Raw genomic sequence first — 10,643 nt, 5'->3', positions numbered from 1 at the left:
GGGCATTGCTGAGCATGATAGATAAGTAGACCTGGGTTTGCAAGCTACACTTCTGTCTTTTACTGTCCTTGCAAGACATGAACGTTCCTGCTGGGTGTTAGATCCAAAACACTTTTAAGTATGTAACTAGCAACCATGTCCTTAACTCTGGAGTAAGTGCAGAGCTCCTGACCTTGATCAGGATCCAGTGTGAAGTGTCTATATCAATTTGAAGGTGTGTCCCTGCCACCGCAGTCACAATTCAGATCAGCCCCACCCCATGCCTGCAATTTATTTTGCCAGATAATGTTCCATTCAAGCCAGTCGGTCACAATTTGTCTGTGTGTGTGTGTGTGTGTGTGTGTGTGTGTGTGTGTGTACTCCCCACTAGGACCCCAGTCCAGATCAAGACCCCTTGCACTTGTGCTGGAGTGAAAAAGAAAAAAAGTGTCTGTAAGCTACAACTTTAAAGTAACATCTGCTTACTTACAAGTAAGCCATGGTTTAAGGTGTCTTCTGAGCACAGCCTGGCTTTCTGGCTTAACCACCCTGGTTAAAGCCATGGTTTAAGGTGTCTTCTGAATGGGGCCGTAATAAGTTATACTTATACCCTTAATTAGAGTATAAGAGCCCCAAGCTTTCAAGCTAACACCATACCTGCACTGTTGATCTGCTGCACGTGTTGATCTGTTGCACGACCTTCTAAAAGTACTTCCCTTCTCCCCTCCTCTAGTTGAAAGTAAATGTAAAACCTATAGGCAGAAGGAAAACCAACGCATCATGGATCTGTTTGCTGCACTTTTTATTAGCTATGCTTCCTAAGGGGTGGACTGTGGTCTGAGTGTGGGTGAGGAAGAGTTCCTAGCCAAATTGGCAGCTGTATTCCAGACATTCAGTATTCTTGGTCCTCTTCTGTGTTAGACCCATAATTGCCAGAGTCTTGTCCCACTTCTTCGTAATCCTTCTCTAAAGCAGCCAGGTCCTCCTGAGCTTCAGAGAACTCCCCCTCCATCATGCCCTCCCCAACGTACCAGTGCACAAAGGCCCACTTGTGGTCAAACTTGTGGTTCAGCTGGGCCCAGGCCTCAGCAATCGCTGTGGCGTTGCTCAGCATGCAGATAGCCCGCTGTACCTTGGCCAAGTCTCCCCCAGGCACTGCTGTGGGGTGGGTGGGTTGGGAGTTGATACCAACCTTGAAGCCAGTTGGGCACCAGTCCACAAACTGGATGGATCTCCTGGTTTTAATGGCTGCAATAGCTGCATTGACATCCTTGGGCACAGCATCATTTGCCACTGATCAGTTGCTCAGGGTGGAAGAGCAGGCAGCAAGCCATGTATTTGCCTCAATGAGGGTCGCATTTCACCATCTGGTTGGGGAACTCAAAGCAGGTGTTGGTGATCTCTGGCACAGAGAGCTGGTCATGGTAGGCCTTTTCTGCTGAGATGATGGGGGCATAGGTAGTCAAGGGGAAGTGGATCCGGGGATAAGGCACCAGGTTGGTCTGGAACTCAGCCAGATCAACATTCAAAGCACCATCAAATCTTAAGGAAGCTGTGATGGATGACACAACCTGCCCAATCAGCCTGTTGAGGTTGGTGTAGGTAGGACGTTCAACGACAAGATTACGGTTGCAGATGTCGTAGATGGCTTCATTGTCCACCATTGTCCAGTCCGAGTGCTCCAGCATAGTGTGTGTGCTCAGGACAGAGTTGTAGGGCTCCACCACTGCAGTGGAGATCCGTAGGGCAGGGTATACTGAGAACTGCAGCTTGGCTTTCTTAACGAAGTCAACAGAGAGCTCTTCCATTAAGAGAGATGTGAACCCTGACCCTGTGCCTCCTCCAAAGCTGTGGAAGATCAAAAAACCTTGGAGGCCATCACACTGCTCAGCCTGAAAGAGAAAAGACTGGTTCTAATGTCCATTTCATGTTCTTGACAGGAATGTGGCCTGTGTCTGAGACATCTCAGACATGGAACAGTTTAGAGGAAAAGGCACCATCAAGAGATTTAATTCTGCTCAACAGTTAGTCTCAAGTGGCACAGCGGAGCTCATTTGAGGTTGCAACCAAGGGCTTCATCATACTCACCATTTTGCGAATCCTATCTAGGACTGGGTCAATAAATTCTCTCCCGATGGTGTAGTAGCCACGGGCATAATTGTTGGCAGCATCTTCTTTGGCACTGATCAGTTGCTCAGGGTGGAAGAGCGAATGGTATGTCCCAGTACGGATTTCATCTATTAAGAGAGGCTGCATTGGTGACACTTCTGTTGCCATACATGCTTTTATTTTAATTAATAGAGAACAGGACACCCCAAAAATAGCCAGTCCTTTTACAACTTCATTGGCTGCCAGTCCAGGTCTGGGCCCGATTCAAAGTGCTGGTATTAACATTCAAAGCCCTAAACAGTTTGGGGCCAGGTTATTTGAAGGAACGCCTCCTCCCATATGTACCTGCCAGGACCTTAAGATCATCTACAGGGGTCCTTCTCCGTGAGCCCCTGCCAAAGGAAGTGAGGCAGGTGGCTACTAGGAGGAGGGCTTTCTCCGCCGTGGCACCCCGGCTGTGGAATGAGCTCCCCAGAGAGGTCCGCCTGGTGCCTACACTGTACTATTTTTGTTGCCAGCTGAAGACCTTTTTATTCTCTCAGTATTTTAACACTTAATTTTAACTTAAATTTAAATTTTACTGTTCTAACTCTGTATTTTAATCTTATAACAATTTCTGCTGCATGGTTTTGTTCTGCTGGATCTATTTTGGGGATAGGGTTCAGTACCTTGGATAGCTCATACACAGTTCTAGTTGAAACCCAGAGTAGATTCACAGCTCTCCAAAATCCAAGCCACTAGCTTCTATTGGATGAACTCTTTTGAAGAATGTGTGTATTTTTAAAAGAATTGAAATCAGCCTTCTCCAACCTGGTGCTCTCCAGATGTGTTGGGCTACAACTTCTATCATCCCCAGCTAGCACAACCATTAGCCATGCTGTCTGGAGATGATGAGAGTTGTAGTTCAACACCTCTAGAGGGTGCTTCATTTGGGAAGGCTGGATTGAGTCTTTCCCTTGCTTTTCCCAATCAGAGAATTGCATTGCAAAATTTGGAGAAGGGCAAAAACTGAAGGATAACTGAATTCTGATACATACCTTGAGTTGGTTTGTATTGTAATGAGAACCAAACCTATTTTGCCCCCGTTATTGGCAACCCTACAAATGAAAATTTGCTTTCAACTGTTAACATTGCTCGCCACCTGCTAAATTTGTTCTCTATCAGGTTAAGCTCTAGTTGATTAAGGGTGTAATCATATGTACGTTTAGGCAAAAAAAAAGTCCTACAGCTGGCTGGGTAATGCTGGGAGATACAGGACTTTGTTCTGTCTAAAAATACATAGGATTGACTTGCTTTACTGTTTATACTGACTAAAGCTTGCAGTCCTTGGTTTTTCCTCCTCTTTCCATTTGCATGGAATTTTTTATACTGTGGTTTGACAGATTTTAAAACTGGTGGGTTTATTTTTAAGCCAGAGCATTTTGAGCCAGCTTCTTGATACCCAGCAGTCAAACTAATATAACAACAAACACAAGAGAAATGCCTGCTTCTTATCCACTGCATGCAAAATGCTGTTGACTTTGAAGCTGATCACAAAACTTTGACAGGGCTGGGGGGTCTGGCTCTCAGGGGAAGCTCAAAGTACCTCAATCATAGCTGTGTGGTTACTTAAAATACAGGTTTGGAGAGCCAGATCTTCATTCTGCAGAAGGCTACGTATCAAGAAACACATAAACAATGTCAGCAAAGACAATGTGAAGCCAAGAGATCATAGTACGGTGCTTGATACTACAAGATGGGCATCAAAGAAGTCCATGTCCAGCCATAGACGTTTCTGGGAAGTTCTAACTATATTTCTGCTATGAAAAGGTTTCTCACTACATTCCCTACTAATAATATCAGTTTATTTTAGGGATGGGCAACTTTGTGTGGTCTGGAGGCCAATTTCCAGGAATTGGAAATACACACCTCTGTGAGTCAGATGCCTGCCCCCACTGCTGAATTTGAGAGTGTGGCGAGGAGGAGGAGGAGGAGGAGGAGGAGGAGGAGGAGGAGGAGGAGAAGCTCTGTAGTGATTTGCCACCAAACTTTAGCTGCAAACAGCCACATTTTTTACCATGCTGAGCTGCAGAGGTCTAACTGGATACTAAAATTTTAAATATCCTCACACTACATGGGTCTGGCTCCACAGAATGGTATTTGCCACTGGTCCAAAGACCAAAGTCCAACCGAAACAGCTCTGCCCTTCTCACTTTCCATTCAGCACCCCAGAAGGCCACAAGCTCCAAAAAGAATGGTCAATCTGCCCTCCTCCCCTCCTCAAAGTTACAGAGGTCCACTGGGGGTGAAACAGAGAAAAGTGAGACTATTGGTTCATCCAGCTCAGTAATATCTCAGTAATATCTGACAGGGTATCGGAGGTCTTTCCCAAACATTCAGAGAAATGCCTGTGACTGAACCTGAGACCTTCTGCATGCAAAGCGGGTTCTCTATCCTTGAGTTACATTGCTTTGCTTGAGGAGCTCCAAAATCCTTGAATAGGAGGATGGCCATGTGGTCTGTTTTACTGTCCTCTATTTGAAGGGCTGTCCTGTTCAAATCAGGTTTAAAGATAAAGAACTATCTGAAGGAAGAACTGGGCCTTGAAGTTGTGTATCAATAGCTCTGGACAACAGACTGAGCAAAATAGACAGGTCGTTTTGGGGGGGTGCATTTTGGGGGGATTTGCACATTTTTTACAAGTGTAAATTTGCGCAAATGCAGGATATTGGGGGAAAATACAATTCCACCAATGAGCAGATAATGACACTGACAATCCATGGAATGCAGACGTACTGGATTTTACAAAATCCGTACAGCCCGAGTACCACCTCAAGGAGATGGGCCAAAGAATACAATAACATTTAGATTACTCACTCTTTGGCCTAATTCTCACTGTCATAGTAAATAAACCAATATCTGGCAATCACATTTCAGGTGTGGGGTTCGCATGGCTGAAGCCCCTCTATCCAGACAAAATCCCTGCATGTAGAAATCAGCTATGGGAGGGAGAAAACTAACAGGCTAGTTTTCCATATGGACAGATTATTTATTTTACTTTGGAGTAACATGTGATTCCCTCACGTGCTATTTGAAACAATGCAGCCCAGACATATGTGTATCACCAGAGAGAATTTGCCCTATCTCAACAGTCGAACTCTGTGATTCTATAGAAGTGGGATGATAGGATCCCTGGTGAGAGTAAAGCGCTTATGGGCTGCTACATTATAGATGAAAATGTATAATAGCGATCATTTGTGTCTGAAACACATTCCTGAAATTTCATTGGGATGACTCACCCTGCAAACTGCTCAGGCAGCAGTCGTAATGAAAATCTTGGCCTGACAACATGCAGCAGAAACCAGAGACCAAACAGACAACATAGCAACAACAAAGGAAGTCAGAGCAGCTGCACACAAGGCAGAAAAAAAGATGTTACTTTGCAATGTGTGTTTTTTTTTAAAAAAATTAAGAAACATAAAAATAAATCTGAGGAGAGAAGACAAGGAATTTGCCATCTTGTAAACATAAAGCAGACTAGTTCTGGTTGTCTTATTGTAACACGCAAGGAGCAATTCAATGATTTCTTCTGGTTCATATGCATGACCACCAAAGCCAGCCGAGCAATCGTATACATGTCTACTCAGAACAAGTCCCATTATTTCCAAGTAAGTGGGTAGTGCAGTGGTAGGCAATGTGGAGACCGCAGGCACAAACGCGCTGCCAGGCACCTGCCAAGGTGTTCTACCCCTCCCACATTTTTAAAATAATAATAATAATAATAATAATAATAATAATAATAATAATAAATTTTCTTACAAGCTGTTGGGATTGGTGCTGAAAACTGCAGGTTCGAAGGAGTTGTTTAGTGTGCTGGGGCTCAGCCCTCACCTCTGCCTTGTACTCAGTTTCTTGGGCAGATTACTTGTCTTTCGCCATGCCATGGCAGCCATTTTGTGGTGGTTCCTAGGACAGTTTCTCCAATTGCCAAACGTGCCCATGGTCCAAAAAAGACCCTCTGGTGTAGAGGACTGCAGCCTTAATGACACAAGGCAGCAAAAACCACCACTCCAGCAGGAAAGGATACAAACACGCTCAGTAGTCAGGAAATGTTTGGTTGAATACAGGCATCTTCATTTGATTTTGTGGAAGGTCAGGAGGGAAGGCGCTTTGCAGGCATCATGGGAAAAGAACAATGGAAGTGTCCTCTACTTGATGGGCTGTCCAGCTGAAGTCTGGTTTCAAGTCGAAGAACCGTAAGAAGGGAGAAAGAGGGGCTTTGAAAAGTTGCCCATCCACAATTAACACCTAGGCCGGATCTACACTACTGCTTTAAAGCGCTTTATAACAGTTATAAAGCGCTTTAACTGCTTTAAAGCGCTATAAAACTGTTAAGCAGTAGTGTAGATCCGGCTCTAGATAGGAGTCTGAGCAGTCACACAGGTCACTTGTGAGATGTGAGATGTATAGTATTTCTATATAAATCATAGTAATTATTTCTAAATTTGCATTATACATAATCATTAGAATATGCAAACATTAGGCAAATTGGTGTCCTCTTTTCTGCAGATGCATTTCAACTTTTGGGTGATGCATAAGTGGCCATGCTACTCCAGCAGTACCTGCTTAGATGTGGAGCAAGTCTTCACCCGCAGATTGCGTAACAACGTATGGCAGTGAGCTTATGTGTGGATACTGTCATTATATGAGCCCTATTCAGGCATTTTAAAACGGAGTACAGTAAATGTGTGTGGACAGGGAGTGTGCTAGCCCCGCCTCTCGCATTGTCATGGAAACTCAGCATTCAAAATTGCGTGGAGAGCTTCCACTGATGCAGAAGGCTCTCCACTTCAGAAAGTTGCCCTCCTGATGTAGAGGGCAACTGAAACTGAGACAGAGTAGGGTACGATTATTAGCAGACTCCCCCTCCTCATGCATTTTTTGTATTCAGTTTTAGAATGCCTGAACAGGGTTATAGTCTAGACATTACCTGGATAGAATTGCATCTGGGTTAACAACCTAAACTGTACTCCAGCATTGAGTGTACTATTTGAAGGACTGCCAGAGCAATATCTTCCCTTTGATGGGCTTTCCTGTCCAAGTCAAGTTTAAAGATAGAGAACCATAAGAAGTCTTGCACACCAACAATTAGCACTGAACAGGTCCCCTGCTTACACTCTTGCACAGTATGGTGAGATATACTGTATTTATCATAATTATTTCCAAATTTGAATAAATGCATATAAAGTAGCACCTGCTAATTATATGCAAATTGTATTCTCTTTTGTCTTGGATTGTTGTTGTTGTTGTTGTTGTCTGGTGATACATTTCCTCTGTTTTGGTGATTCATAGGTGACCATACTACACAAAACCCCAGTTCCAATAACTGGTCCAGAAGTAAACAAAACAAAACAAAATAAAACACAGTACAGCCAAGTCCCTGTCCAACTTTTTCTTCTTTTTTTGAGTGGGTAACATCTCTAACTGCAAAAAAAGGATTTAAATTCAAAGTAGCACATTGTGAGATACTTACCGTATTTCTTCGATTCTAAGACGCCATCGATTGTAAGACGCACACTAATTTCAGTACCACCAACAGGAAAAAAAAGCTTTGATTCTAAGAAATAATAAATGCACCCACGATTCTAAGATGCACCCCGTTTTTAGAGATGTTTATATGGGGGGGAAATGCGTCTTAGAATCGAAGAAATACGGTAGTTTTTGGTGGTGCCAAAAGCCTCTGGTTTCTAAGTAGCATCATGAAGAAATACAAGTTAAAAATAAATGTATCTAAGTATTGAAGTTTTAGAAAACTAAGACTGGTGCTAATGCTCTGTACCTGTTAAATGTATGCGCTCGCATTAAGAGGCTTTAATTGTTTAATTATTAGTTGATAATGAATTATTCTCATTAGTTTATCACATTTGTATCCCCCCCTTTCTTCCAAGGAGCTAAAGGCAAAATCTATGGGGTTTCCCCATTTTATCCTTACAACAACCTTGTCAGGTCAGTTAGGCTTAGAGATACTATTGACTATTTAATCAACCGTTGACTATTGTATCATCTGAACACAGTCAGATGAACCGCCAAGATTACCCAACAGATTTTATGTCTGAGTGGGGACTGGTTTTAGGAACATAGGGGGCTCCATTACACTGAATCAGACCCTTGGTCCATCAAGCCCAGTATTGTTGACACTGACCGGCAGCGGCTCCCCGGGGTTTTAGTCAGGAGTTCATCCTGCCCTACCTGAAGGCTACTAGCCCTGATGGTTGTGTGCTATCTCCAGTATTCGAGGCAGTAAGCCTGTGTGCACCAGTTGCTGTGAAACATGCGTGGGAGGGTGCTGTTGCACCATGTCCTGCTTGTTGGTCCCGATGGCTGGTTGGCCACTGTGTGAACAGAGTGTTGGACTAGATGGACCCTTGGTCTATATGGACCCTTGGTCTGGTCCAGCATGGCACTACTTACGTTCTTATGTTCTAAGGTGCCGGGGATCAAACCGGGAACCTTCCGCATGCAAAGCAGATGCTCTGCCACTGAACCACGGCCACATTTCATCTTACCCACTAGAAAGCACTGTCTGTCTTGTAGACTTCCATAGATAGCCCAGTGGATAAGGTTACAGTACAGTATGTGAAATCACCTCTCTCCTGCATCATTTTCTGTTTGGAAGTCTTTCAGGGTTTTTATTAAATAATGGTACAAAATGTTATTATTCATTACTTCATGAGGTAAAGCAGCTGTTCTGGTTCACGTCAGCGACTTGCATGCATCTGTCCAAAGCATTCCTCACCACTTATTCAAATAGGGCAGCCCATAATTCTCATGGAGCTCTGTGGGCTCATTAGAGACCCCGTTGCATGTACCAGAGCTACTGCACTGGAGAGCGGGGGCAAAGTTTATAGAATCCTAAACACTGGCTTTATTTATTTTGTCTTACAAAAAGGACTGCAGCTGGAGGTTTAAGAGCATGAGCTACTGGCTAAAGTTCAAATCTACCGTCAGCCAGGATCTCACTTCAGGAAAACTGTTATTTCTCTGCATCAGAACCTTGAAAGAAAGGTTACAGGCATTTGCTTTTTCGCCACTCCAGCTCACTGCAGACAGTATATTAAAAAAAAAACAGCCCACTGAGCTCAGCTTGGCATAAACACACCCTCAGCTTGGTGCCCCAGGAATTGCCCAGCTCATGCACCCCCAAGGCTAGCCCTGGGTCTCTGTCCCTAAGGAGTTTGCAATCTAAAAGAGACAATGGGGACAGAAGCAGAGGGAAAGGAGGAAGATGCAAAGGTAGAGAGGGTTGTGGGTAAAATCCATTTCTTGTATATCAGTGGCTAGGTGAGTACAAGGGAAAGGGCATTCTCAGTGGTGACCCCACACCTCTGGAATCAGCTCTCATCGGGGGGGAGGGGGATCAGGCCCCTTCTTTGCAGATTTCAAGTTTTTGCTGGCCTTCCCACAGTGTTTTTGACTGCTGGTTTTATCGGTAATTCTGTTTCATTGGTAATCTCTGTTTTTATGGCTTTGTATTGAATATGTACTTAGTTGTTTTTATTGTATCCACTTTGCATGGGTTTTGTCTTGTCTGCTGCCTTGAGAAGTTTCCATCCTTAAAGGTGGCCTATAAATAATTTTAAAGAAAATAAATAAATAATACATAATATTTCATTGCAGTTGGGAATAAAGATTAAAAGGATAAGCAATCCGAGGAGTATCTTAAGCAATTTTATTTATTTATTTATTTATTTATTTATTTATTTATTTATTACACTTTTATACTGCCCAACTGCTGAAGATCTCTGGGTAGTTCACAACAATTAAAACCATAAAATGCAACCTGATAAAACACAGTATAAAAGTTTTACAGTATAAAATAAAAATAATAAACAAATGAAACCTAGCAGCAGTGCAAAGATTTAAAGTACAGTAACAGATTTAAAACCACAGAAACTGAAAGACTAAATTGCCTGGGGAAAGAAGGTCTTGACCTGGTGCCGAAAGGGTGCCAGTGACACAATACTCAAGGTGTATTCATGATCCCTTTCAATGCCATGGAGGACGCTGGGCTACAACTCTCAGACAACACAAAATGCACAGTCTTCAGTGTTGTAACTTGGCATTAGTGTCAGTGTTACATTGCTAAAGATCCCTGGGGTATAATCCTCTCAGATTATGTGGCAATGCTTGTAAAGACACATATATCTTCAACTGGCTCTTCTCAGACTTCTGCATGTAAAATATGGGCAGAATAACACTGTCCAACCTATAACACAGGGGTGGGTAGAAAATACATCTCCAGATTTTTGGGACTTCAGTTCCTGCTATTCCTGACCATTGACCATGCTGGCAGGGTTTTCTGGCACTTCAAGTCCCAAATATCTGGAGATCTACCTTCTGCTCACACTTGGGAATCTACACGTCGTACTGAAGGCGCTTGCATGCGCCCCCAGTATGCCACCAAAACGATGGTGTAGATTCCTGCCTACCTGCAGCCCAGAAGAGATGGAGGAGGAGGAGGCTGGGGAATCCGGCCGCGTCCTTGCCGCCGCCACCGCCTCCCCGCCGGCCTCCTG

The 10,643-nt window shown here is 43.7% G+C and overlaps 1 pseudogene; it reads right to left on the bottom strand.

Moving 5' to 3' along the window:
* Positions 1-871: 871 nt before the first annotated feature.
* On the bottom strand, positions 872-5,909 carry LOC134400227 (tubulin alpha-3 chain-like; annotated as a pseudogene).
* Positions 5,910-10,643: the final 4,734 nt, after the last annotated feature.

Source organism: Elgaria multicarinata, chromosome 6 (assembly GCF_023053635.1).
Source record: "Elgaria multicarinata webbii isolate HBS135686 ecotype San Diego chromosome 6, rElgMul1.1.pri, whole genome shotgun sequence".
Classification (NCBI taxonomy): domain Eukaryota; kingdom Metazoa; phylum Chordata; class Lepidosauria; order Squamata; family Anguidae; genus Elgaria; species Elgaria multicarinata.
Note: the sequence above shows the minus strand (reverse complement) of the source record. Positions and strands in the feature narration are given on the sequence as shown.